This window comes from Passer domesticus, chromosome 25 (genome assembly GCF_036417665.1).
Source record: "Passer domesticus isolate bPasDom1 chromosome 25, bPasDom1.hap1, whole genome shotgun sequence".
NCBI lineage: Eukaryota > Metazoa > Chordata > Aves > Passeriformes > Passeridae > Passer > Passer domesticus.
In genome coordinates, this window is record NC_087498.1 from 4,432,002 (window position 1) to 4,445,681 (window position 13,680).

The 13,680-nt window shown below is 57.4% G+C and overlaps 1 protein-coding gene across 5 annotated transcripts in view; it reads right to left on the reverse strand.

Annotated features, from left to right (window-relative positions):
• FOXP4 (forkhead box P4) overlaps positions 1–13,133 on the reverse strand; it is a 58,470-nt gene extending 45,337 nt beyond the window's left edge. For 2 of the 5 annotated variants that reach the window (XM_064398997.1, XM_064398994.1), the window contains exon 1: positions 12,928–13,133. The gene's annotated coding sequence lies outside the window, so the exon portion shown is untranslated. Of the gene's footprint in view, positions 1–11,884; positions 12,321–12,927 lie in introns of those variants that run through there. The other 3 variants (XM_064398999.1, XM_064398998.1, XM_064398996.1) reach the window with 2 other exon arrangements.
• Positions 13,134–13,680: the final 547 nt, after the last annotated feature.

Here is a 13,680-nt window from a genome sequence, read left to right on the forward strand (position 1 = left end):
CAGGATGAAGGTTTGGTACCAAAGCCCCATCAGATTGGGATGTAGGTCCAATGCCTGTGTCCCATCAGGTCAGGATGCAGATCCAGAACCTTCTTCCCACCAGGTAGGGTACCTGTGTCCCATCAGGTTGTGATGCAGGACCAGTACCTGGTGTCCCATCATGCCAGGATACAGGTCTGACACCTCTGTCCCATCATTCCACCCTGGAATGCAGGCCCAGTGCCCAAATCCTGCAGGATTCCCACTGGGCACTCCCCAAAATCCAGGAAGCCCCCACGGAGCCACATCAGCCACCACAGTGCCAGGTCCAGCCCTGCATCCCCTAATTTCTCAGCCCCCTAAAAACTTGCTTTCCTTCTGCCCAACACGACCCAAATGGGAATTTAAAGATCCCAAAACTCCCCTTCTGTGCACATGGATCAGGGTCACCCTCTCCCCAGCCCCCAAAATCCTTGTGACCCCACACAGGAGCAGGAGAGGCCCCTCAGTGAGGACAGGCAGGGCTGGAAGAGCCTCCCACCTGCCAGATCCCAAATGCAGCTGGGCACAAGTGAGGGGACAATGCAGGGCACAGGGGGAGGTGACACCGGGGTCCTGACACCGAATCACCCCTTAGGACTGGGGGGGCACATCCCCTCACCACCCCTGAGGAGCCCTGGGATGGGACACCCCCACCAAATCCCCACCCCAGATCCCTCCCTCACAGAAAACCAAAACCACCTCTCTGCTCTCATCTGGGTGATCCCCAACACCTCCAACCCCAAATTCCCAACTGGACATCCACAACAGAGCCACCAGGGAGGAGACTGGATCCAAAGGCAGAACCACTCCAAGGAGAGTGAAAGTGAAGCCTAATTTTGAAGTTATTTCAATAACTTCCTGAATGACCCAGTTCTTCCCATTTTATAACTTTTCCTGGATTTTTTTGTGTGTTTTTTTTTCTTTTTCTTTTTTTTTTTGTTTAAAGAGGTGGGAAGGGAAAAAAAATAAAGGGACGAAGATTGGAAAAGTTTAATAGAGGGAGAAAAAGTCTATTAAAAAAAAAAAAATAAGGCAGGCAGCCCGTCTCAGGGGAAGAGCTGAAATATTAAAGAAAGGAAAATCGCTTCTCCGGCTGCCGAGCCAGGGCAGGAGAATGGAGCAGCTGGAAGAGAAGGAACGGGGCACTTTTAATTGAAAAAAAGGAGATTCAAATGAAATATCCAATATCCCCGTTAAAGAAAGGAAGAAAGACGGACCTTGGCCGCCGAGAAATTGCTAAAAGCCCCAACTTTTCTTTCTCTCCCCCTTTCTTGGAAGTTATAGGAAAGAGGGATGAGAGAAAGGAAGGGAAAAAAGGGTTTTTTATCCGGGAGGAACTCAGGGGGAATGGAGGATGAGGGCGGGCAGAGAGAGAGAGCGCGCGAGCAAGTTTTATTCATTTATTTTATGAGATGAGTAAAAATAATATATTTTAAATAAAATAAAAAAAAAAAAGAAAAGGCCGAGTTTTATAATGTCCCAGTGTTTGGAAGCAGCGGAAGGGAGCGGAGAGGGGGGAAAGCAACTAAGAACAGAAGGGCCGGCTCCAACCACCCGCCGCACGAGCCTCTCTCCCAACGAGATTCAATTAATTGATAACAAGAGGCATCAAATTAATTTTTCAAGGATGTTAGATTTTGATGAAGGAAAAAATCTCTCTGATTTTAATCGGGGCGGCGTTTAAAAGGCATAAATGAATATCCCTTTCTAATCATCTGAGGCGCCGAGGAAGCACCAAGCGGTTAACGTGGAAATTCAAATCGTTTAATTGGGGAGGGGGGGGAGATGAGGGGAGGTGGCCGTGGTGGGGGAAGGGGGCCCGGGGTTTTCTTTTTAGAGAGCTTTATGAAGAAATTATTTTTTTAAAAATTATATTTCTTTCAAGCATCTTCGCTCTCCCCCTCCCCGTCCTTCTCCCGGCCCTGGAACGCAGCCGCACTTGGAAAAACCCATCTCAGAGCTTTCTGCTTTTGAATAGAGACTGTTTCCCAGCACAATCTAATTAACAAAAATGATAATGAAGACTGTGGGGAAAAAAATTTCAGAGGGAACCAAATTAAAAAAAAAAACCAAACCTCCAAACTCCCATGGAAAAAAATCCCAAACCCACGGGATAAGGTGAGATTCCCACCACGCACAACTCCCATCCATCGCTCTGTGCTTCCACACGGGATGAGGGTTTTAGGATTTGATGAGGGTTTTTTGATTTAGGGTTTAGGATTCAGCACAATCTCCCCAAAATCCCATTAAAATAATTGCCAGCAGCTCCCATCGCTGGTGTGGGATAGAGCTGCAACCAACCTGGCATCACCCACACCAGTTTTCCAAAGGTTTTTCCAGCATCTCCCCGTAAATCCCAGCTCGGTTCAATTCTCTCCCACACACCCAGTGCCTGGCTCACACTTTTTTGACACTCTCACACTGGGGACGCATCCCCCTGGTGCAAATCCCACCTGGAATTCCTGCTGCAGACACCAGAGCCCTCATCCCACCTGGAGCACACGGAATGCTCTGTTCAAAATCTGCTCCGTGCCCCCAGGATGGTCCCACACCTGCCTCCCAGAGCCTGGGACACCTGAGGAACAGGAGGCATCTTCCTCTTGGATGGAGGCTCGAGGACACTGCCCTGTGGCAGTGAGGAAGAGGAGGGACACGGGAAAATGTCCTGACTCGATCCCTGGGAAGGCAAAATCTCCTGGAAAAGGGGAGCAATGGGGGAAGCTCTTAAATCAAAATAAACCCCAAACTCCAGGAGCTCCCCACTCCCCATCCCATCAGGAGAGGCTGCAAAGGCAAGGATGGAGCCAGGGGGGAAGAAATGCCCTGGAGCACGTGAGGGAGGCTCTGGAATGGGATGAGGAGCGATGCCAGGGCCGGGACTCAGCCTCTCATCCTGAGCGAAATTTTCCAGCCGAGTTCGTGGGGAGTCAGACTGGAAGTTGCTAAAAGTCTCTCCTGGCCTTCAAATAATCCAGAGGGGAAGAAAAAACAGGCACAGTACCTACGGAGCAGGAGGGAGGAACTCGGATGCCACAAGTTTTCCCAGACTCTGTCATGATGTGCAAAAATTCATCCGGAAAAGGCTCTGGTTAATGCGCTCCCCGATGCTTTCCACGGCAAATCCCATTTCTATGCAGGAAGAGGCCTGGTTTCCATCCAGAAATTATGCTGCTCATGAGGAGGGAGAAGAAAAAAGGCAGTGGGGGCGAGAGCTATCCTTGGGCATCTTCAAACTCCTGGCCTGAAGTCCGTTTTTCTTCGCATCCCGATCGGAGGCAGCGTGACCCGAGGCCGGCTCCGTCTCGCAGCCCTGCCAGAGCCCAGCTCCACACTTCCAAACAGCTTCCCTGAGTTTATTCCTGCTCAGCTTGGCTTCTCCACGGCCAGCCTCAGCATCTCCTGGTTTCTCTGGGCACCTGCCACCCCCACGGAGCAAACCCAGCCCCGCAGATGAGCACGGCTCCCGACAGCTCGGCTGGGAATAACCCTGTGATTTCTCCACTAAAATCTGGGAAGCAGCGTGCTCGGCAGGGCTGTGCTGGGATCCTGCTCTGGGAATGCTGCTGGGTGCCCACGGAGGGCAGTGGGATGCTGCATTTAATATTTGAGATGTTGGGAAGAGAGCACGAGAGGCAGGAGCATCCCTTGGCTGCGGGAAGCGCTTCCCACCAGGAGCCTGTGCTGAAGTCTGAAGGTCACCGGGGTGCCCTTCTTGGTGTCACCTGGATGAGCCACGTCCAGCCAGCACATCTTCTTCCCAGGAGTGTCCTCTTCCCAGGAATGTCCTCGTCTCAGGAATGTCCTCTTCCCAGGAGTGTCCCCCTCTGTGGCTCTTCATGGGGAATCCGGGAAGTGCCGCCCGGCCCAGCACGGATGGATCCCGCAGGGATGGCAGCAAACCTCTGCCAGGGCTCCAGCGTCCCTCTGGATGCCAGCCTGGCACACAGGGAAGGGATCAGGTCCCACAGGGTCACACTCATATTCCCAGGTCGTGCTGATCCATCCAGGCTGCTGAGCATCCACAGCCCAGGGAAACGGCATCTTCCCAACCCCAGCACGGCCCTGCTGGACTGGGACAGAGCTGGGGAAAAGGGAAGTGAATCCATGTCCTGAATCCCTGCTCGTCCCAGGCAGTGCTTCCTCCTGGTGAGATCCTGAAGCCCAGTTTCAGGGTGTCCTGGCCCCCAGGTGGCTGCTGCTGCTCCAGCTCAGTGGCCAAGGAAGCCCCCGGCACCTTCCCAGTGCTGTGGGACAGAGCACCGTGCAAATCCCAGGGATTACTCCCAGGAATTGGGCTCCCTCCACCCCTCCTAAAAATAACCCTCATCCTTTAAAAATATTAATTAATGATTCACCCACTGCTGTCACCCCCCTGCAGTCCTGGGGTCCTCTGAGCACCTTGGGGTGCTGGGCAAGGAGGGGCTCGAGGTCCCCGGTGCCCACCTGGCTCCCAACAAGGATTCGCCACTGGAAGCTGCTTTTTTAGGGGAAATCCCAAAACCCCCAGCTGAGAGCTCTGGCATGGGGTCACAGGGTCACCTCGGGCTGGGTGCCCCCGCTCTGGGTGTCACCTTTGTCCCACGGCAGCCACAGCACAGCCCCCGAGCCCTGCTGGCACCGCTCCTCCACAATCGGCTCACATCCTCTTCCCGCAGCTCCTGTGAGACAGGGCCACACAGAACTGTCCCCAAACTGCCCCTGGGTGGGCAGAGAGCACCGAGATCACCCACTGCAGGACATGGTGTCACAGGGGCTGTCACAGGCAGGCTGCCAAGCCAGGGGACATCTCCTGTTGTCCCCAGGCCAAAATTCATCACACCGTGGTGAGGGAGGGCAACAACACCGGGATACAGAATGAGACAAACTGTGAAGAGGACACAGCTGGGGACACCAAATCCCTCAGGGACACGAGCCACATCCCTGGCCCTGTGTCCCCCGTGTCCTCTCCAGCCCCAGCCCAGGAGTTTTCAACCTGCTGTTATTATTCTAAGCCTCCAGATAAATTTGTGCTCATTCCCACAATTTTCCCCCAGCAATTTGTGCTCATTCCCACAACGATTCCGGGTGCTTGGGAAGGACCCAGGCTGTAGTGGAAGGAGCTGTTTGTCCCCTCTGAGGGGACAGGGGTCTGTCCCTCCATCCTTTTCCCAGAGGGACGGGCACAGCCCTGTCTCCATCCCAAATTTACAGCTGGAAATTCAGCAGCAGCAGCACTCCCGACACATCCCCTGCTCTGGCACGGTGGGGACACGAGGGACCAGCCAGCACTGACCCTCCCAGAGCCAGCAGCAACCCCCAAACCACCCCCTCACCTGCCAAACTCCCTCCCCCTGCATTCCCAAACAGAGCACATGCTTCCTCAGGGAGGATTTTAAACCCCACAGAGCAGGGGGATCACCCCAGATTCCTCCTTCCAAGCAGTGCCAGCTGGGAAACCTGTGGATGCAGGGATGAGGAGGGGTTTGATCCATGGATGGGGCTGCTCTGACAGCTCCAGATTTGGAACCACGGCTCCACTTCCCAGGGAAAATCAAATTTCTTCAGTGGGAGCCCACCAGAATCAAGGGAAAGGCTTCAAGGGATTTGGGAACAGGCCCATGTTCCCAAAATGCCATGCAGCATTTTATGAATAAAACCCCGGTTAAAAGAAGTAGGAATAACCCAGACAGGGCCGTGGGCTGCATCCAGAGGGTCCTGAGCATCCCTCAGGTTGCAGAGCCCAGCCCTGAGACCCATCCTGTGGGAAAGGGCTGAGCTGGACCCTGCAGCCCCCTGCACAGAGCTGAGGCCAAGCACAGGGCAGGCCAGCAGGGGATGGGGGGCCCTGCCCTGCCCACACACCCAACCCCATCCCAGCAGGACCGTGCTGCACAAATGCAGGATCAAAACCCATCCAGCAAGCTGCAGGGAAAGCAGGTTGGGGTGTAAAGGAGAAATGTAAATTCTCAGGAAATAATCCCAGAGAAAGGCAAAGCTGGAGTCTTTATAATTCCACCTGAATCCACCCCGGGAAAAATCCAGGGGTTTGCAGCTCTGCCCATTTCCAAAATCAACATTTCCTTCATCAAAACTTCCAGGACACTTCCCCCCATGCCTTTATTTGCTCTCCTTCTGTTTTTAACAGGCCTGGTGATGCCGTGTTTCTCTTCCCCATCCAAGTCACCCCACGCTCCAGGGAATTTCCCTCCCACTGCCAGGTCTGGCAGCATCCTGGAGGAAGGAACAACCTGCTGGGTGCCAGAAACCCTCCTGGGGACACAGAGCTCCTCAGCACCTCCCTGCTGGGACAAGGGACACAGCCTGGCTGGTGGCAGCCAGAGGGGACACAGGAGAGCTCCTCTCCCTGGCCAGCACAAAATCTCTGCCCAATATTCCTGCCCAGATCCCGGCCCAGTTCAGCCCAAAACTCTGGATCCTCAACAAGGATCTGCAGCTCTGCCAGGTATTTCCTGCCACAAGTTGTCCCCTCACCCTGGGTGGCTCCTCCAACCCTGTTGTGCCCACCCTGAGCCCCAAAAGCTTTTCCAAGGCAGCACTGGGGCACTGTCCCCCCATCCCGGGATGTCCCCTGCCATCCCCGCCAGGCATTCCCTTCCCCCAGGGGCTGGAGGTGAAGAATCCAGGACCACCCAGGTCCCTGCAGGCTGTGGGGTCCCTCCCAGCAGCTCCAGGAGTGTGTGGGCAAGGTGGGGTGCTGGAACCCCCAAGGGATGTGCCATGATCCTGGCATGGGATGGGGGCACCAGCAGAGCCGTGAGCCCGGTGCCCGCTCCAGGAGCTGTCCCTGGGCTGTGGAGCACCAGCAGAAGGGCACAGCGGGCACATCCCCGCTCCCAGGCACGGCAGGCACCCGGGAGAAGCAGGAATGTGAACCCAGGGGGTTCCAGGTGGAAGGAACTGCTGGGAACCCGGGATCACAGCTCATCCCCGGCTCCACAGCGCAATCCCGGCCTCGTGTTCTGCATTAAGCCTCCAACCTCGAGCCCTCCTCCACATTTCCCTCTTTTCCCAGTCCATGACAGCTCCTGCAAGGTGGTCCCATCCACATCCTGCTCCCAGACTCACAATAAACTGCAAAAAGAAAATCACTCACCCAAAATCTACCTGTGGAATAAAGCAGGACTCGGAGACAGCCAGGGAAGGGTTTGGGATCAGAGCTGACAGACCCCGAGGGAAGCTGGCAGTGGGATGCTCAGCCAGGAGCCTGGAATGGCACCGATTTTGTGCCTTTACCAGCCTTGGAGCAGGGAAATCCCTGTGGATAAGCCCAGCTCTGGCCAAGGGCTGTTCCAAGGAGTCGTTCCTGAGCACCTGCTCCGGGCCAGCGGCTCCATGGCTGTGGGAACAGGAGCAGCATCTCCCCGAGCTGCCAAACACAACCTGCACAGCACCCAGAGCACAAACCCGTCCCACTGGGGCTTCCTCCTCTTCCTCCTCCTCCTCCTCCAGCCGGGTCCATCCCGGTGCCCCCCAGCCCCATCTGCCCATTCCAGCTCCGGAGGAGTTTTCCCAATGAGGCAGAAAAAACCACTTCCAAATCACCTCCAAATCATCCCCCCTCATGGGATTTTTTCCCTCCTCTATCCCCTTAAATTTTTTTGTGCCCTTTCTCACAATTTTTAAAGGAATCCTTCATCAAACCATTTTACTACCCTGACTCTGCCTCTGACAAACCCAGCGCGGAGCCCTGCGCAGAGCAAGGCGAGATTCCCTCCACATCCACCCTCTGCTCCTCATTCTCCCAGGAAAAACCCCTGGTTTTGCTTCCAGCCTGGCTCCACAATCCAGGAGGAGGGACAGCTTCCAGGGGAACACGCTGCCAACAGCTGCTGCCAACTTGCCAGGGCACGGAGCCGCTGGGAAGTGTCACCGGGGCTGGCAACGCCGGCACCAGAACGCTCCACCCCAGAGAGACCTCGGCACCACAGGCTGCAAACGCAGCCTGGCTTCTCCTTAAAAATAAAATAAAGCCCAGGAGGAAGGATCCAGACTCACACCGGGCTCCTTTCCCTGCGATCCCAGTGCCAGCCCCGTGCCCGTGGCGCAGGAATCCCTTAATGACTTCCCTGCAGCTCTTCCCTGCTCCAGCAGGATCCCTACGAAATAAATCGTGGCTTTGGATGTCTCCTCGCCTCCTCCTCTGCTTCTCCTGCCTCTCCCCTCTCCCTTTTCCCTGATGCCATTCCACTTCCAAACACGTTTTTGTCACGGGCAGCCGGATCACCACAACACATTCCGTGCTGAGCCGTGCCAAGAGCCGTTTAAATTAGGAAAAGTTTGTAAAAAACAAAAACAAACCCTCAAGCAGCCTCTTGGCTGGATTTCATCTCCCAAACACTTGGAGAGGGGGGGAAGGAAAAAAAAAAAAAAAAAAAAAAAGTTAGGAAGTTTTTCAAGCTGTGCCCGGCCCCATCTTGATCTGCAAGTTCTGTTTGACTTGAAAAGGTGCAGCACAAGGAGGTTTTGTAAGAGATAAAATGGGTGCAGGTCCTTGCCCTGAGCTGGCCCAGCAGCCAGTGCTGCTGGTCACAGCCCCACGGCCACTCAGGGGGCTCTGGGGCCACCCCAGTGTCACCAGGGCCATGTCCCAGCCCCTGGGGCTGTTTCCCAGCCAGCTGCTCCCCCTGAGTTTCAATCAGGTGCATCCAGGAGTGGCTCACGGAGGATTTTTACACTTTCCGAGGCAAACACATGATGGATATTCCAAGCTCTGAGCGGTTTTATTTTCTCTCTTTTTCCTTCCCTCTCCCGCTACCAGAGCTCATCCTCTGTGGGGAGATGCCCACGGAGCAGGACCGAGCTCCCCGCCCCGCAGAATCCCCCTGCCCGTTTTGCTGCAGGAGCTGCAAACCAAAGGGGAAGGGACAGGAAATTTCAAGTTCCCACTTCCAGAAGCGGCAGGTGACACCGAGGCGGCAGCGTGGTCATTTCGGGAGCAGAGGAAAATCCCAGGGTGGCCCTGGAGGAGGAGGTGGGATCCCCCCCTGCACCCAGAAATGGGGAACAACCCCTGGAGACCCCAAACCCACCTTGCCAGCCCCATCCCAGCGCTCTGCTGGGCTTCAAACCCACGGGGATGAAGGGGAAAAAAACCATCACAACCGTCCCTTCCCAAAATTTAGAGAATTTCCCCAAATCCTTCAGGCTCCCAAACCCCACCAGTGAGGGGAAAGGCAAGGAGCCATAAATGTGTATGAGTTATAAACCCAGGGACCTCCGGGCTTCTCCTCCCGCCTTTCCCCGGTGGGAAGAATGAGCCCGCTGCCGTTGCCCCCCACCTTGCTGCCACAAAGGCAATCCCAACCCCACAACTCTCCCCCTCCCCGCCCGACCGACAAGAAAAGAGAAAAAAGGCTGAGGGGGGGAGTGGGGGGGAAAAAAAAAAAAAAATCAAAGGAGAGAAAACCCTGAAAGCCAGAGCCCCCCGGCCCCTCCCCAGCCCCACAGCGAGACACAAACATCAGCAGACTCAAAGCATCCCCCGAGCCAGCGGCGGAAAAGAAAAGCTCCCGGGCTCTCCGGGCAGCAACTTCACAACTGAGTGCACTCGCATTCCTGCCGGGTTATTAGGAGAGAAAGGCCGAGGGCCCGAGGAGATATTTTAGTGTCACTTGGTTTTATGCATTGCACTGATTTTTTTGTTGTTGTTGTTGTTGTTTTCTGAATGCACCCTGCTCTTCCCTTTCCAAAGGGGATGTAAAACCTACGGCTGCCTGGTTTCCAGGCTGGACAGCAGGGCTGGATACGGATTTCACAGATATTTTGGATATTATCTGTCTCTCCAGCCCCTTCCCCACCTCCCCCAGCAGCAACTTTAATCCGTTTTATTCCACCTCGCTCCGTTTGCTCGGCCTTTCCCCCCTGCCCACCCCTCGCCCCCTGGGCGACACATCCCGGGGTGCAGGGCTTGGAGGGAGGATTTTCCACACCGATCCCGTTCTCCTGCACTTTCCCCCGCCTCCATCAAATCCAACTTTGTGCTGCCCGGCAGTGCCACTTTGGATTTGATATTTTACCTGCCAGCGACGCTCGATCCGGCCGGGAATGGATGCACCCCACACTGAGAATCCCGTTAAAATGGGGCTTTGGGATGGGGGAGATCCACAAAAAAAACCACCCCCAACAAATAATAAATTAAAATTACACATTAAAATAAACGGGGAGCAGCTCAAAGCAGCAGCTCCCAGCATTATTTTTGGGAGATCCCGGGAGCAGAAGGCTCTGGGATCTTCTCCACAGCCCCAAATCCCACACCACAAAGGGCAGGAGAAGCCGGAGCCTCCCAGGGCTCCACAGCCCTGACAAAGCTCCCTGCTTTGGCTCAGGGAATTCTGCCCCTTCTCCCCCATATTCTCCCCTTTCCCAGCTCGATTTAAGCAACCTGAAGGAGAAAAAAATTAAATAAGAAGGGGGAGAGCAGAGTAATTTTTCCAACCCTGATTATTTCCTCCACCCACCCGCTCCTGGAGCTTGTTACATTTATTTTTGATGGACTTTAAGGTGGGGCGGCAATTAAAAAAAAAATTACAATCCTTAATTTAGAGTTAAGATTTTGGAAAACCCTGAGACTTTGCTGTGTTTTATTGGAGGATATGGGGAGGCATGAAAGGGAACACATCCCTGCCGACACCCGGGACCGGGTCACGCCGCCTGCGTGAGACACATGTTGGGTTGATTTAACATCAAATCCCTGCTCTCCACGGAACGTATTCCCCGTGTAAATTTTTAACGCACCAGCAGAAATTTGTAAAAGTAAATCCTCCTTCTGGTTTGGGTTAAAAACAACCCAACCTTTTAATACAGAAACTAATAACAATTTTATTGTCTGCCCCACAGCTTTACGACGCTCGTGGAGAAGTGAGGTCTTAATCCGATGGAAGTTGGGGTGGAGGGTGGGAAAAGGAAAATCTTGGGGTATCAAGTGATGGGGAGGGAAGAGCTGCCTGAAGCTGAGGAGCGATCCCAGGCAGGAATTCGGACACAAATTCCTCCAGGACTACATTAAGAGCAGCAGAAAAAAAAAAATATAATAATCTCAGCACAAGTTTTCCGAGCGGGCACTTCCCAACCACGACTCCCGGCAAAGTGGGGTTGGTGGATTATTCCCTTTCTCCTCTGCACATTTTTCATTTGTATTAAAAAGTGCACAGGAGGGGGAGAGGGGGAGACACACGGCCCTTGGCTTGTTTGCGTTTTAAACGGGGAAAGAGAAACCAGCATCGCTCCCAAATGGAAAAAGAAAACCCAATTACGCTCCACTTGTTCTCTCCCATCCACACCTCCGAACGCGCCTGCCAACTCAAACCAGATTTCCTACACCCAAAGAAACATCCAGAGCCATCCGCGGCACTTCCCCAAGTGCCCTTTCCTCCCGGAGAGGGGGAGAGGGGCGAGCAGACAGAGGCGCGCTTGTTTATCCCACGGAGGAGCGGGGAGAGGGAGCCGGGAAGAACAGAAATCCCTGAACTTTGCCAGCGCCGGGAGAGCATCGCAACGACGGCGGGCACCGCGGTGGGAAGGGGATGTTGCTGGAGGCTGATCCAGGGCTCCGGGTGAGCCAGCACACGCTGTCTGCCCGGGAATTTCGGAACTCCCAGAAGACGATGCTCCGTAGTAAAAACTCTTCCCCGACGCGTTATCACTGCCGGTGCCATCAGCGGCCGCTGCCGGCAGCGTCCCCGCTGAGCTCCCGCGGCACCGGGTTAGGGAGACCCCCCCCAAATCCTCGGAAAAGCCTCCCCAACCTCCTTCCCTGTCCAAACAAAGGCGCACGGAACCCCCGCGAACTTTACAACCGGGCGAAACCCAGGCGCGGGCGAGCCGCGGGGCAGCCGGCTGCCGCCAGCCCCTCCGGAATCCAAACCTGCGGGGCTTTCTCGGGAATATTCTCCAGCTCCATCCGAAGCCGTGCCTCGTCCTCCTCTCCCTCACCTTGCGGTCTGGGTTAGGGTTTTGGACGCGGCGCTGGATTTTCCCAGGGCGCTGCGGGAGCGACGGCCGGGCTGGCTGCAGGTTGTCGGGGACGGCGGCGGCTGCTTCTCCCAGGAATTGCAAAACTTGGGGCAGACTTACGGATTTCTCTCCAAGGAGGGAATCGCACCCCCCGGGCCCAAGCAGCGGCGGGTCGAGGCTGAGTTAAAATGTGATGGAGGATGGAGGGGGAAAAAAAAGGGGGGAAAAACCCACCCGAGCCCTCCAGCAGCCGGAATTAAACCAAAACTGCCGGAGAGAAAGGAAAAGATGGGGAGGAAATGGGAAGCACCAACAAAGGGAGCGCTGGGGCGGCTGCAGGGCAGGGGCGGCCGGGCCCCCCCCCCCCCAACCCCGCTGCGCTGCCCCCTCGGGGGGTGCGGGACCCCCGAAGCGCCGGAGCGGAGGCGGGTCCGGATCCGGCACCGGCAGCGCGGCTGTGCCGGCGGCGGCAGCGCAACTTTCCCGGGGCCCGACCCCCCCCCTCGCCGAGGGGGCTGCGACCCCCGCCTCCTCCTCCTCCTCCTCCTCCTCCCGGCTACCCAAACGCCTCGGGGGCGGCGGCGACCCCCGCGCCCGCCCGGAGCCGGGCAGCCCGCACGCACCGGGACCCCCGCGCTGCTGCTCGGGGCGCGGCGGGACCCCCGCGCCCCCCCGGCGAACCCCGATCGCCGACCCCTCGGTGCCCGCCGAGCCGCGGCCCGCCCGCACCCCCGGCTCCCCCAGCGCCGGCCCCGCTCCCTTTGTCCGGGCTCCGTAACAAAACTTCCGAGCGCGGCGCGGCCGAGCGCGGGGCACGGCCCGCCGGGGACAGCGAGGCGACACATGGCGGGGGGACCCTGCCCGCGGCCCCCGCACCTGCCGGGGGGTCCCGCCCCGCTCCCCCCTTCCCCACGGGGGATCACCCGCCGACCCTCCCGCGCCGCTCGCACCCACCTGGTCGCGCCGCTCGCCGGGCTCCGGGGCGGGCATGAGCCGCGCCGCTGCTTCCCCCGCCAGCCCTGCGCAGCCCTCCCCGCACCGGCACCTTCCCCAAACTTCGACGGGGCGGGCGCGGCGGGGCCGGGGCTCAGAGGCGGCGCGGCATGGCCGGGCGGAGGGGAGGGGAGGGGGGCTCCGTGCGGCGGAGCGGGGCCGTGCGGGGCCGGGGGCGCGGGGGGCGCGGGCAGCCGGGGCCGGCCGGGCCGTGGCCGCGCTCAGGTCCGGCTCGGCGCGGCGGCGGCGCGGGCGCGGCGGCGCGGGGCGGGCGCCGGCCGCCCTACCATAGTTCCTCTAAAGCAGGTGCAGCCGCTTTCCCCGCCCGAGCATCCCCCCCCGCGCCCCCCGCTCGCTCGGAGCAGTTGTTTTCTGGGTTTTTTTTTTTTTGGGGGGGTCTCCTTGGTGGTTGGAGCGCCCCGCTGGATGGAGCTTCCTCCGCCTCCCCACCCCGGCGTTCTTTGGGCCCCCCCCGCGTTTTGCTCATTAATGCCTGCGCTAATTGGTTTCTGCCGCGGTCGGTCCCCGGCGCGCAGCGAAGCTGTGGGCTTGGGGAAGGGGGGGAGCGGCGGGGAAACTGAGGCACGGGGGGTTGGGGACAGTGGGAGCACAGGATGGGCCCAAAGAGCGCTCGGGACGTCGAGTTCAGCGCACGGGGCAGAGGCAGGACAGGGGCGCTGAGCCCCACTGACAGATGGGAGCAGCGAGAGGCTG